The sequence below is a fragment of the Cervus elaphus genome, chromosome X, assembly GCF_910594005.1.
Source record: "Cervus elaphus chromosome X, mCerEla1.1, whole genome shotgun sequence".
In the NCBI taxonomy this organism is placed as follows: domain Eukaryota; kingdom Metazoa; phylum Chordata; class Mammalia; order Artiodactyla; family Cervidae; genus Cervus; species Cervus elaphus.
In genome coordinates this window covers 168823621-168837806 of record NC_057848.1, presented here as the reverse complement: position 1 = coordinate 168837806, position 14186 = coordinate 168823621, and positions in this window count along the sequence as shown.

Genomic DNA, 14186 nt, shown 5'->3' with positions numbered 1-14186 from the left:
GGACAGGATGACTCAGTGTTTCGTCCAAGAAGCTGGAAGCTTGTGGCAGCTGCTCATGGAAATGAATTCCACCTTGGTTTTGGCTGTGAGGTAAGCTCCAAGGGAGCTTCCAGCAAGAAAACAAGATGAGCAAGGAGATTTGTGAGGGCACGTCTTGAGAAGACCTTTGCACACAAGACTCACACAGCTCTGGGCAAGCTCCACCCCTTGCTTGGAATACTAATCAGCCGCAGGTGGGCATTTCCTGCATGGGATCCCCCAGCACAAACTGAAACATGCATTTCTCTGCCCCTTCCCCATCACCTTGTTCAAACCCAAGCCTGGGTAGTACTCCTCCTGAGGTGACCCTGAGTCCTAGACTTGAAACGAGACAGCTCCGTGTGGAGCAAGGGCAAGTATATTCACTGCATTCTCCCAGCCTGAAAACAAGGGTTTCCTACTGGAGACCAGAAAATGGAGGAGAGCTCCGGGAATACTGAGAGAAGGAGGTGGGATGGAAAGGTTTCTGTCGTCTGGCCCAGAATTGAATGGGCTTCAAGGTGCATTAAGACGACATTGCAGGACGAACGAGCAATGATTCTCACTTCCACAGACACTTAAACACAACCTAGTTGGCATGGAGGGAGTTTAGGCCAGATATGAAAAGCTAGATAATGGTGCAAGCTGAGAGAGAACAGAATGAATGTCCGAGGAGTGTGGCTTTGGGGCAAGGTTGGGAGGAGATGCACTCTGCCTGCTGTGTGACCCATCAGAGTCGACATAGTGGTGAGGTGGCAGGTGTGTTTGGAGGCCTCTTGAGGGCATTATTAATGCCTCATTTCTACCAGCAAATCATCTGAATTGCTCCCCATTCTCCGGTAGACATGTCAGGATGGGGCTTTGTGATGTCAAAGCTCACCCAGGGCCACCATTGGCTGGGGAAGAGACTTGCTGAACTCATAAAGCATGAGGGTGAGGCTCCATGGGGATGGGTATATATAGGGGTGCTCAGGGCTTTGAGCAGACCACTGTGAGTCCTCCAAATGACTGAGGTGACTGGGAAGCCACAAGGCTCCAGAGTAGTTATGGAACACCCACCTCCTGTTACCCAGGAGAAGATGAAGACATCGTATCAATTGAGGTCCAGAAAAAAAATGTCAAGGTGAACTGAACCCAGCCAAACTCCTCTTGCCCATCGACCCCAACCCAGAAGACACCCTCCCCTGTCCTTGCCTGGAACATAACCCTTCTGTGCCCACACCCCTTCTCCTGAAGCCATCGTTCCCACCTGTCTTCACACTCTTCCCTAACCCAGTGCCATTCTTGCTCCCTGTCTTGTTTTCTCCAGGTGGCCAGGGTAACCGTGAGGGTGAATAATCCCATTCCGGCAAAGCTGCCCAAGAAAACTTCTCTGAAAACTCCCACCACAAAAAAGTTTAAGAAAATCAGATGCTCAAAGCTCTGTAGCCAGTGTTCCAAGGCGAATGAACAGCTGAATCAGAAGGTACCAGAGGAAGTCCCAGAGACCATGGAGACCCCTGTCATTGCAGGTAATCAGAAGGAACCAGCGGAGGTCCCAGACACCATGGAGACCCCTGCCATTCCAGGTAACATGAATGAACCAGAGGAGGTCCAGAGACCATGGAGACCCCTGCCATTCCAGCTAATCAGAATGAACAAGAGGAGGTCCCAGGGACCATGGAGAGCCCTGCCATTCCATCTGGAACAATGGACAGCCAGTGACTTTGGGGCATGGCTAGACACCTCAGAAATGCTTGGGGTCTGGCCGCTGAGTACTGGCCAAAAGTACAGATGCTGAATATTATAGCAGCTGCATACAGTAATAACAAAAATAAAATAAAATGAAGCTGATGTGAAATTATGTTTGTGTCTGAGTTCTCTGATAGTGGCGGGCAGATAGGGCAGGGAAGGGATGAGTGTGTGAGGAGGGAGGGAGATGGGTTTTGTGGAGTTGGAATTGAGCCCAGAAGGTGCAGGTTGCCAGAAAGTAGGGAGAAGAACTGGTTCCAGACTGAGCTTCAAAGACACACTTCCCATGGGAGAAGAGGAAGAGGACTTGGAGTTTCTCTGTGTGAGTGCAGAGATGGACACTTTGCTGGGGAGCAGTGTCGTGTGTGGGGGGGAGTGCCATTTGTTCAAAAGGCATACAAAGGAGCTGCCCCATCAAAAGAATGGACTATTGACATTTGCAGCAACATGGAAGGTAGAATATTGAGTAAAATATCTCAGACAGCGATTGACAAATACTGTATGATATCACTTATAGGGTGTAAACATACCGGAAAGTAGAGAATATGATAATAATGGAGGTGCACAAATATAGAGAAGCATCTACTGGTTACCAGGAGGGAGGGGAAGAGGGCGGGGCAATACAGAGGTCGGGGAGTTGGAGGCATGCAGTGATAGTTAGGTGGAAGTTGAGTTCAGGGATGCATTGTACAACATGGGGATTAGAGGCAGGACTTTGTCATAAGTATATATGGAAAGCCAGCTTTAACAGTTGTATAATCAGAAAGAAAAGGAAAGAAAGAGGGGTGAAGAAGGAGGGAAGAAGGGAAGGAAAAGAATGTCGTTTTTGGAGGTCAAAAGGTCAATACTGATTAGGCCCTTTTTATCAAAGGATTCTATTTTGTTTTATTTTATTTATTTTAATTGGTGGGTATTTACTTTACAATATTGTGGTGGTTTTTGCCATACATTGACATGAATTAGCCATGGGAGTACATGTATTCCCCATCCTGATTCCCCCTCACATCTTCCTCCCTATCCAGTCCCTCTGGGTCAGCCCAGTGAACCAGTCCTGGGCACCATGTCTTATGCATCGAACATGGACTGGCTATCCCTTTCACATATGATAATACACAGGTTTCAATGCTATTCTCTCAGATCATCCCACTCTCGCCGTCTCCCACAGAGTCCAAAAGACTGTTCTGGAAATCTGTGTCTCTTTTGCTGTCTCCCATATAGGGGTATCATCTCCATCTTCCTACATTCAATATATATGCCTTAGTATAGGGTATTGGTGTTTTTCTTTCTGACTTACTTCACTCTGTATAATAGGCTCCAGTTTCATCCACGTCATTAGAATGGATTCCCATGTGTTCTTTTTAATGGCTGAGCAATATTCCATTGTGTCTATGTACCACAGCTTTCTTACCCGTTTGGCTGCTGATCGACATCTAGGTTGCTTCCATGCCTTGGTTATTGTAAACAGTGCTGTGATGAACATTGGGGAACAAGTGTCTTTTTCACTCCTGGGTGAATCAGGATTTGAATGAGGAGAAATCATGATGACTATTAGGCTGTTATTGGTAAACCCTGCACATGAGTTTGGTTGAATGAGTGGGACCAAAGTTTGAGATGATTCTTTCAAACCAGCTGAGAGTGCTCAGATGGACATGTGGGGTGCTGTCCTGCTGGGGGACATCTCTGGTTGCTCTGTTCTCACCAGCAGCGGAGGATTTTCTTTCCTTCCTTTCATTTCCCTGGTTTCCCTTTCTCCCTCTTTCCTCCCGTCCTGAATTTCTTTCACAAACATTCAATGTGCTGTGCTGTGCAGTGCTTCATTGTTCAGCCATGTCCAACTTTTTGTGACCCCATGGACTGTAGCCCGCCAGGCTCCTCTGTCCATGGGGATACTCCAGGCAAGCATATTGGAGCAGGCTACCATTCCCCCCTCCAGGGGATCTTCCCAACCCAGGGATTGAATCCTGGTCTCCCATGTTGCAGGTTTTTTTTTTTTTTTTTTTTTCTATCTGAGCCAGCAGGAAACCCTTAAAATGGGCTGCATCTGACACTATGTTTTTCATATCTGTAAGATCAAATGGGGTCTATTTTATGATTTCCATGACTCTCCTTATTTTTAGAACACACAAAACACATTTATTCCAAGTGTCCTAATGACTCTGTCTGCAGTTACTAAAATCTATGCCACTTCTGCCTGAGTGTCAGTTCTCAAGGGAATTTTAATATGATTTTTCTTACCTTCGTTAGATTTAGTATGTTCTTAACGTGGTTCACGGCTAGTTCCATACTCTTCTTGTGAATTGGCTGCTCATGTCTTTAAACATGTCTTCATAAATTTAAAGGCCAGTGATACAGCTTTCTTATAAAGTGTTGGCTCCTGCCTCTTGCTCATTTTTCTATCAGGTTTTAAGATCTTCTAACAATTCTAAGAGTCATTTTTTGGGATTGTTTACGGCATGCTTTTTCTACCTCTTAAAATGTTCAGCAGTGTGATGGACCCTGGGTGAGTAAGCGACAAATGGACAACAGGGTGTGAACACTTCACAGGAAACCCAGGAACACACGCTAAGCCAACAACCTGTCCCCAGGGGTGCACCTCAGGCTGGTTGACCCTACGAGTCAATTGGAAAAATGAGGAGAGAGGTGGAGCACACAATCCACTCCCCTTTCCTCCAGTGCCAACCAGCTCAATGAGAGACCATGGGAACTAGATGCACAGGACAGGATGACTCAGTGTTTCGTCCAAGAAGCTGGAAGCTTGTGGCAGCTGCTCATGGAAATGAATTCCACCTTGGTTTTGGCTGTGAGGTAAGCTCCAAGGGAGCTTCCAGCAAGAAAACAAGATGAGCAAGGAGATTTGTGAGGGCACGTCTTGAGAAGACCTTTGCACACAAGACTCACACAGCTCTGGGCAAGCTCCACCCCTTGCTGGGAATACTAATCAGCCGCAGGTGGGCATTTCCTGCATGGGATCCCCCAGCACAAACTGAAACATGCATTTCTCTGCCCCTTCCCCATCACCTTGTTCAAACCCAAGCCTGGGTAGTACTCCTCCTGAGGTGACCCTGAGTCCTAGACTTGAAACGAGACAGCTCCGTGTGGAGCAAGGGCAAGTATATTCACTGCATTCTCCCAGCCTGAAAACAAGGGTTTCCTACTGGAGACCAGAAAATGGAGGAGAGCTCCGGGAATACTGAGAGAAGGAGGTGGGATGGAAAGGTTTCTGTCGTCTGGCCCAGAATTGAATGGGCTTCAAGGTGCATTAAGACGACATTGCAGGACGAACGAGCAATGATTCTCACTTCCACAGACACTTAAACACAACCTAGTTGGCATGCAGGGAGTTTAGGCCAGATATGAAAAGCTAGATAATGGTGCAAGCTGAGAGAGAACAGAATGAATGTCCGAGGAGTGTGGCTTTGGGGCAAGGTTGGGAGGAGATGCACTCTGCCTGCTGTGTGACCCATCAGAGTCGACATAGTGGTGAGGTGGCAGGTGTGTTTGGAGGCCTCTTGAGGGCATTATTAATGCCTCATTTCTACCAGCAAATCATCTGAATTGCTCCCCATTCTCCGGTAGACATGTCAGGATGGGGCTTTGTGATGTCAAAGCTCACCCAGGGCCACCATTGGCTGGGGAAGAGACTTGCTGAACTCATAAAGCATGAGGGTGAGGCTCCATGGGGATGGGTATATATAGGGGTGCTCAGGGCTTTGAGCAGACCACTGTGAGTCCTCCAAATGACTGAGGTGACTGGGAAGCCACAAGGCTCCAGAGTAGTTATGGAACACCCACCTCCTGTTACCCAGGAGAAGATGAAGACATCGTATCAATTGAGGTCCAGAAAAAAAATGTCAAGGTGAACTGAACCCAGCCAAACTCCTCTTGCCCATCGACCCCAACCCAGAAGACACCCTCCCCTGTCCTTGCCTGGAACATAACCCTTCTGTGCCCACACCCCTTCTCCTGAAGCCATCGTTCCCACCTGTCTTCACACTCTTCCCTAACCCAGTGCCATTCTTGCTCCCTGTCTTGTTTTCTCCAGGTGGCCAGGGTAACCGTGAGGGTGAATAATCCCATTCCGGCAAAGCTGCCCAAGAAAACTTCTCTGAAAACTCCCACCACAAAAAAGTTTAAGAAAATCAGATGCTCAAAACTCTGTAGCCAGTGTTCCAAGGCGAATGAACAGCTGAATCAGAAGGTACCAGAGGAAGTCCCAGAGACCATGGAGACCCCTGTCATTGCAGGTAATCAGAAGGAACCAGCGGAGGTCCCAGACACCATGGAGACCCCTGCCATTCCAGGTAACATGAATGAACCAGAGGAGGTCCAGAGACCATGGAGACCCCTGCCATTCCAGCTAATCAGAATGAACAAGAGGAGGTTCCAGGGACCATGGAGAGCCCTGCCATTCCATCTGGAACAATGGACAGCCAGTGACTTTGGGGCATGGCTAGACACCTCAGAAATGCTTGGGGTCTGGCCGCTGAGTACTGGCCAAAAGTACAGATGCTGAATATTATAGCAGCTGCATACAGTAATAACAAAAATAAAATAAAATCAAGCTGATGTGAAATTATGTTTGTGTCTGAGTTCTCTGATAGTGGCGGGCAGATAGGGCAGGGAAGGGATGAGTGTGTGAGGAGGGAGGGAGATGGGTTTTGTGGAGTTGGAATTGAGCCCAGAAGGTGCAGGTTGCCAGAAAGTAGGGAGAAGAACTGGTTCCAGACTGAGCTTCAAAGACACACTTCCCATGGGAGAAGAGGAAGAGGACTTGGAGTTTCTCTGTGTGAGTGCAGAGATGGACACTTTGCTGGGGAGCAGTGTCGTGTGTGGGGGGGAGTGCCATTTGTTCAAAAGGCATACAAAGGAGCTGCCCCATCAAAAGAATGGACTATTGACATTTGCAGCAACATGGAAGGTAGAATATTGAGTAAAATATCTCAGACAGCGATTGACAAATACTGTATGATATCACTTATAGGGTGTAAACATACCGGAAAGTAGAGAATATGATAATAATGGAGGTGCACAAATATAGAGAAGCATCTACTGGTTACCAGGAGGGAGGGGAAGAGGGCGGGGCAATACAGAGGTCGGGGAGTTGGAGGCATGCAGTGATAGTTAGGTGGAAGTTGAGTTCAGGGATGCATTGTACAACATGGGGATTAGAGGCAGGACTTTGTCATAAGTATATATGGAAAGCCAGCTTTAACAGTTGTATAATCAGAAAGAAAAGGAAAGAAAGAGGGGTGAGGAAGGAGGGAAGAAGGGAAGGAAAAGAATGTCGTTTTTGGAGGTCAAAAGGTCAATACTGATTAGGCCCTTTTTATCAAAGGATTCTATTTTGTTTTATTTTATTTATTTTAATTGGTGGGTATTTACTTTACAATATTGTGGTGGTTTTTGCCATACATTGACATGAATTAGCCATGGGAGTACATGTATTCCCCATCCTGATTCCCCCTCACATCTTCCTCCCTATCCAGTCCCTCTGGGTCAGCCCAGTGAACCAGTCCTGGGCACCATGTCTTATGCATCGAACATGGACTGGCTATCCCTTTCACATATGATAATACACAGGTTTCAATGCTATTCTCTCAGATCATCCCACTCTCGCCGTCTCCCACAGAGTCCAAAAGACTGTTCTGGAAATCTGTGTCTCTTTTGCTGTCTCCCATATAGGGGTATCATCTCCATCTTCCTACATTCAATATATATGCCTTAGTATAGGGTATTGGTGTTTTTCTTTCTGACTTACTTCACTCTGTATAATAGGCTCCAGTTTCATCCACGTCATTAGAATGGATTCCCATGTTTTCTTTTTAATGGCTGAGCAATATTCCATTGTGTCTATGTACCACAGCTTTCTTACCCGTTTGGCTGCTGATCGACATCTAGGTTGCTTCCATGCCTTGGTTATTGTAAACAGTGCTGTGATGAACATTGGGGAACAAGTGTCTTTTTCACTCCTGGGTGAATCAGGATTTGAATGAGGAGAAATCATGATGACTATTAGGCTGTTATTGGTAAACCCTGCACATGAGTTTGGTTGAATGAGTGGGACCAAAGTTTGAGATGATTCTTTCAAACCAGCTGAGAGTGCTCAGATGGACATGTGGGGTGCTGTCCTGCTGGGGGACATCTCTGGTTGCTCTGTTCTCACCAGCAGCGGAGGATTTTCTTTCCTTCCTTTCATTTCCCTGGTTTCCCTTTCTCCCTCTTTCCTCCCGTCCTGAATTTCTTTCACAAACATTCAATGTGCTGTGCTGTGCAGTGCTTCATTGTTCAGCCATGTCCAACTTTTTGTGACCCCATGGACTGTAGCCCGCCAGGCTCCTCTGTCCATGGGGATACTCCAGGCAAGCATATTGGAGCAGGCTACCATTCCCCCCTCCAGGGGATCTTCCCAACCCAGGGATTGAATCCTGGTCTCCCATGTTGCAGGTTTTTTTTTTTTTTTTTTTTCTATCTGAGCCAGCAGGAAACCCTTAAAATGGGCTGCATCTGACACTATGTTTTTCATATCTGTAAGATCAAATGGGGTCTATTTTATGATTTCCATGACTCTCCTTATTTTTAGAACACACAAAACACATTTATTCCAAGTATCCTAATGACTCTGTCTGCAGTTACTAAAATCTATGCCACTTCTGCCTGAGTTTCAGTTCTCAAGGGAATTTTAATATGATTTTTCTTACCTTCGTTAGATTTAATATGTTCTTAACGTGGTTCATGGCTAGTTCCATACTCTTCTTGTGAATTGGCTGCTCATGTCTTTAAACATGTCTTCATAAATTTAAAGGCCAGTGATACAGCTTTCTTATAAAGTGTTGGCTCCTGCCTCTTGCTCATTTTTCTATCAGGTTTTAAGATCTTCTAACAATTCTAAGAGTCATTTTTTGGGATTGTTTACGGCATGCTTTTTCTACCTCTTAAAATGTTCAGCAGTGTGATGGACCCTGGGTGAGTAAGCGACAAATGGACAACAGGGTGTGAACACTTCACAGGAAACCCAGGAACACACGCTAAGCCAACAACCTGTCCCCAGGGGTGCACCTCAGGCTGGTTGACCCTACGAGTCAATTGGAAAAATGAGGAGAGAGGTGGAGCACACAATCCACTCCCCTTTCCTCCAGTGCCAACCAGCTCAATGAGAGACCATGGGAACTAGATGCACAGGACAGGATGACTCAGTGTTTCGTCCAAGAAGCTGGAAGCTTGTGGCAGCTGCTCATGGAAATGAATTCCACCTTGGTTTTGGCTGTGAGGTAAGCTCCAAGGGAGCTTCCAGCAAGAAAACAAGATGAGCAAGGAGATTTGTGAGGGCACGTCTTGAGAAGACCTTTGCACACAAGACTCACACAGCTCTGGGCAAGCTCCACCCCTTGCTGGGAATACTAATCAGCCGCAGGTGGGCATTTCCTGCATGGGATCCCCCAGCACAAACTGAAACATGCATTTCTCTGCCCCTTCCCCATCACCTTGTTCAAACCCAAGCCTGGGTAGTACTCCTCCTGAGGTGACCCTGAGTCCTAGACTTGAAACGAGACAGCTCCGTGTGGAGCAAGGGCAAGTATATTCACTGCATTCTCCCAGCCTGAAAACAAGGGTTTCCTACTGGAGACCAGAAAATGGAGGAGAGCTCCGGGAATACTGAGAGAAGGAGGTGGGATGGAAAGGTTTCTGTCGTCTGGCCCAGAATTGAATGGGCTTCAAGGTGCATTAAGACGACATTGCAGGACGAACGAGCAATGATTCTCACTTCCACAGACACTTAAACACAACCTAGTTGGCATGGAGGGAGTTTAGGCCAGATATGAAAAGCTAGATAATGGTGCAAGCTGAGAGAGAACAGAATGAATGTCCGAGGAGTGTGGCTTTGGGGCAAGGTTGGGAGGAGATGCACTCTGCCTGCTGTGTGACCCATCAGAGTCGACATAGTGGTGAGGTGGCAGGTGTGTTTGGAGGCCTCTTGAGGGCATTATTAATGCCTCATTTCTACCAGCAAATCATCTGAATTGCTCCCCATTCTCCGGTAGACATGTCAGGATGGGGCTTTGTGATGTCAAAGCTCACCCAGGGCCACCATTGGCTGGGGAAGAGACTTGCTGAACTCATAAAGCATGAGGGTGAGGCTCCATGGGGATGGGTATATATAGGGGTGCTCAGGGCTTTGAGCAGACCACTGTGAGTCCTCCAAATGACTGAGGTGACTGGGAAGCCACAAGGCTCCAGAGTAGTTATGGAACACCCACCTCCTGTTACCCAGGAGAAGATGAAGACATCGTATCAATTGAGGTCCAGAAAAAAAATGTCAAGGTGAACTGAACCCAGCCAAACTCCTCTTGCCCATCGACCCCAACCCAGAAGACACCCTCCCCTGTCCTTGCCTGGAACATAACCCTTCTGTGCCCACACCCCTTCTCCTGAAGCCATCGTTCCCACCTGTCTTCACACTCTTCCCTAAACCAGTGCCATTCTTGATCCCTGTCTTGTTTTCTGCAGCTGGCCAGGGTAACCGTGAGGGTGAATAATCCCATTCCGGCAAAGGTGCCCAAGAAAACTTCTCTGAAAACTCCCACCACAAAAAAGTTTAAGAAAATCAGATGCTCAAAGCTCTGTAGCCAGTGTTCCAAGGCGAATGAACAGCTGAATCAGAAGGTACCAGAGGAAGTCCCAGAGACCATGGAGACCCCTGTCATTGCAGGTAATCAGAAGGAACCAGCGGAGGTCCCAGACACCATGGAGACCCCTGCCATTCCAGGTAACATGAATGAACCAGAGGAGGTCCAGAGACCATGGAGACCCCTGCCATTCCAGCTAATCAGAATGAACAAGAGGAGGTCCCAGGGACCATGGAGAGCCCTGCCATTCCATCTGGAACAATGGACAGCCAGTGACTTTGGGGCATGGCTAGACACCTCAGAAATGCTTGGGGTCTGGCCGCTGAGTACTGGCCAAAAGTACAGATGCTGAATATTATAGCAGCTGCATACAGTAATAACAAAAATAAAATAAAATGAAGCTGATGTGAAATTATGTTTGTGTCTGAGTTCTCTGATAGTGGCGGGCAGATAGGGCAGGGAAGGGATGAGTGTGTGAGGAGGGAGGGAGATGGGTTTTGTGGAGTTGGAATTGAGCCCAGAAGGTGCAGGTTGCCAGAAAGTAGGGAGAAGAACTGGTTCCAGACTGAGCTTCAAAGACACACTTCCCATGGGAGAAGAGGAAGAGGACTTGGAGTTTCTCTGTGTGAGTGCAGAGATGGACACTTTGCTGGGGAGCAGTGTCGTGTGTGGGGGGGAGTGCCATTTGTTCAAAAGGCATACAAAGGAGCTGCCCCATCAAAAGAATGGACTATTGACATTTGCAGCAACATGGAAGGTAGAATATTGAGTAAAATATCTCAGACAGCGATTGACAAATACTGTATGATATCACTTATAGGGTGTAAACATACCGGAAAGTAGAGAATATGATAATAATGGAGGTGCACAAATATAGAGAAGCATCTACTGGTTACCAGGAGGGAGGGGAAGAGGGCGGGGCAATACAGAGGTCGGGGAGTTGGAGGCATGCAGTGATAGTTAGGTGGAAGTTGAGTTCAGGGATGCATTGTACAACATGGGGATTAGAGGCAGGACTTTGTCATAAGTATATATGGAAAGCCAGCTTTAACAGTTGTATAATCAGAAAGAAAAGGAAAGAAAGAGGGGTGAGGAAGGAGGGAAGAAGGGAAGGAAAAGAATGTCGTTTTTGGAGGTCAAAAGGTCAATACTGATTAGGCCCTTTTTATCAAAGGATTCTATTTTGTTTTATTTTATTTATTTTAATTGGTGGGTATTTACTTTACAATATTGTGGTGGTTTTTGCCATACATTGACATGAATTAGCCATGGGAGTACATGTATTCCCCATCCTGATTCCCCCTCACATCTTCCTCCCTATCCAGTCCCTCTGGGTCAGCCCAGTGAACCAGTCCTGGGCACCATGTCTTATGCATCGAACATGGACTGGCTATCCCTTTCACATATGATAATACACAGGTTTCAATGCTATTCTCTCAGATCATCCCACTCTCGCCGTCTCCCACAGAGTCCAAAAGACTGTTCTGGAAATCTGTGTCTCTTTTGCTGTCTCCCATATAGGGGTATCATCTCCATCTTCCTACATTCAATATATATGCCTTAGTATAGGGTATTGGTGTTTTTCTTTCTGACTTACTTCACTCTGTATAATAGGCTCCAGTTTCATCCACGTCATTAGAATGGATTCCCATGTTTTCTTTTTAATGGCTGAGCAATATTCCATTGTGTCTATGTACCACAGCTTTCTTACCCGTTTGGCTGCTGATCGACATCTAGGTTGCTTCCATGCCTTGGTTATTGTAAACAGTGCTGTGATGAACATTGGGGAACAAGTGTCTTTTTCACTCCTGGGTGAATCAGGATTTGAATGAGGAGAAATCATGATGACTATTAGGCTGTTATTGGTAAACCCTGCACATGAGTTTGGTTGAATGAGTGGGACCAAAGTTTGAGATGATTCTTTCAAACCAGCTGAGAGTGCTCAGATGGACATGTGGGGTGCTGTCCTGCTGGGGGACATCTCTGGTTGCTCTGTTCTCACCAGCAGCGGAGGATTTTCTTTCCTTCCTTTCATTTCCCTGGTTTCCCTTTCTCCCTCTTTCCTCCCGTCCTGAATTTCTTTCACAAACATTCAATGTGCTGTGCTGTGCAGTGCTTCATTGTTCAGCCATGTCCAACTTTTTGTGACCCCATGGACTGTAGCCCGCCAGGCTCCTCTGTCCATGGGGATACTCCAGGCAAGCATATTGGAGCAGGCTACCATTCCCCCCTCCAGGGGATCTTCCCAACCCAGGGATTGAATCCTGGTCTCCCATGTTGCAGGTTTTTTTTTTTTTTTTTTTCTATCTGAGCCAGCAGGAAACCCTTAAAATGGGCTGCATCTGACACTATGTTTTTCATATCTGTAAGATCAAATGGGGTCTATTTTATGATTTCCATGACTCTCCTTATTTTTAGAACACACAAAACACATTTATTCCAAGTGTCCTAATGACTCTGTCTGCAGTTACTAAAATCTATGCCACTTCTGCCTGAGTGTCAGTTCTCAAGGGAATTTTAATATGATTTTTCTTACCTTCGTTAGATTTAATATGTTCTTAACGTGGTTCACGGCTAGTTCCATACTCTTCTTGTGAATTGGCTGCTCATGTCTTTAAACATGTCTTCATAAATTTAAAGGCCAGTGATACAGCTTTCTTATAAAGTGTTGGCTCCTGCCTCTTGCTCATTTTTCTATCAGGTTTTAAGATCTTCTAACAATTCTAAGAGTCATTTTTTGGGATTGTTTACGGCATGCTTTTTCTACCTCTTAAAATGTTCAGCAGTGTGATGGACCCTGGGTGAGTAAGCGACAAATGGACAACAGGGTGTGAACACTTCACAGGAAACCCAGGAACACACGCTAAGCCAACAACCTGTCCCCAGGGGTGCACCTCAGGCTGGTTGACCCTACGAGTCAATTGGAAAAATGAGGAGAGAGGTGGAGCACACAATCCACTCCCCTTTCCTCCAGTGCCAACCAGCTCAATGAGAGACCATGGGAACTAGATGCACAGGACAGGATGACTCAGTGTTTCGTCCAAGAAGCTGGAAGCTTGTGGCAGCTGCTCATGGAAATGAATTCCACCTTGGTTTTGGCTGTGAGGTAAGCTCCAAGGGAGCTTCCAGCAAGAAAACAAGATGAGCAAGGAGATTTGTGAGGGCACGTCTTGAGAAGACCTTTGCACACAAGACTCACACAGCTCTGGGCAAGCTCCACCCCTTGCTGGGAATACTAATCAGCCGCAGGTGGGCATTTCCTGCATGGGATCCCCCAGCACAAACTGAAACATGCATTTCTCTGCCCCTTCCCCATCACCTTGTTCAAACCCAAGCCTGGGTAGTACTCCTCCTGAGGTGACCCTGAGTCCTAGACTTGAAACGAGACAGCTCCGTGTGGAGCAAGGGCAAGTATATTCACTGCATTCTCCCAGCCTGAAAACAAGGGTTTCCTACTGGAGACCAGAAAATGGAGGAGAGCTCCGGGAATACTGAGAGAAGGAGGTGGGATGGAAAGGTTTCTGTCGTCTGGCCCAGAATTGAATGGGCTTCAAGGTGCATTAAGACGACATTGCAGGACGAACGAGCAATGATTCTCACTTCCACAGACACTTAAACACAACCTAGTTGGCATGGAGGGAGTTTAGGCCAGATATGAAAAGCTAGATAATGGTGCAAGCTGAGAGAGAACAGAATGAATGTCCGAGGAGTGTGGCTTTGGGGCAAGGTTGGGAGGAGATGCACTCTGCCTGCTGTGTGACCCATCAGAGTCGACATAGTGGTGAGGTGGCAGGTGTGTTTGGAGGCCTCTTG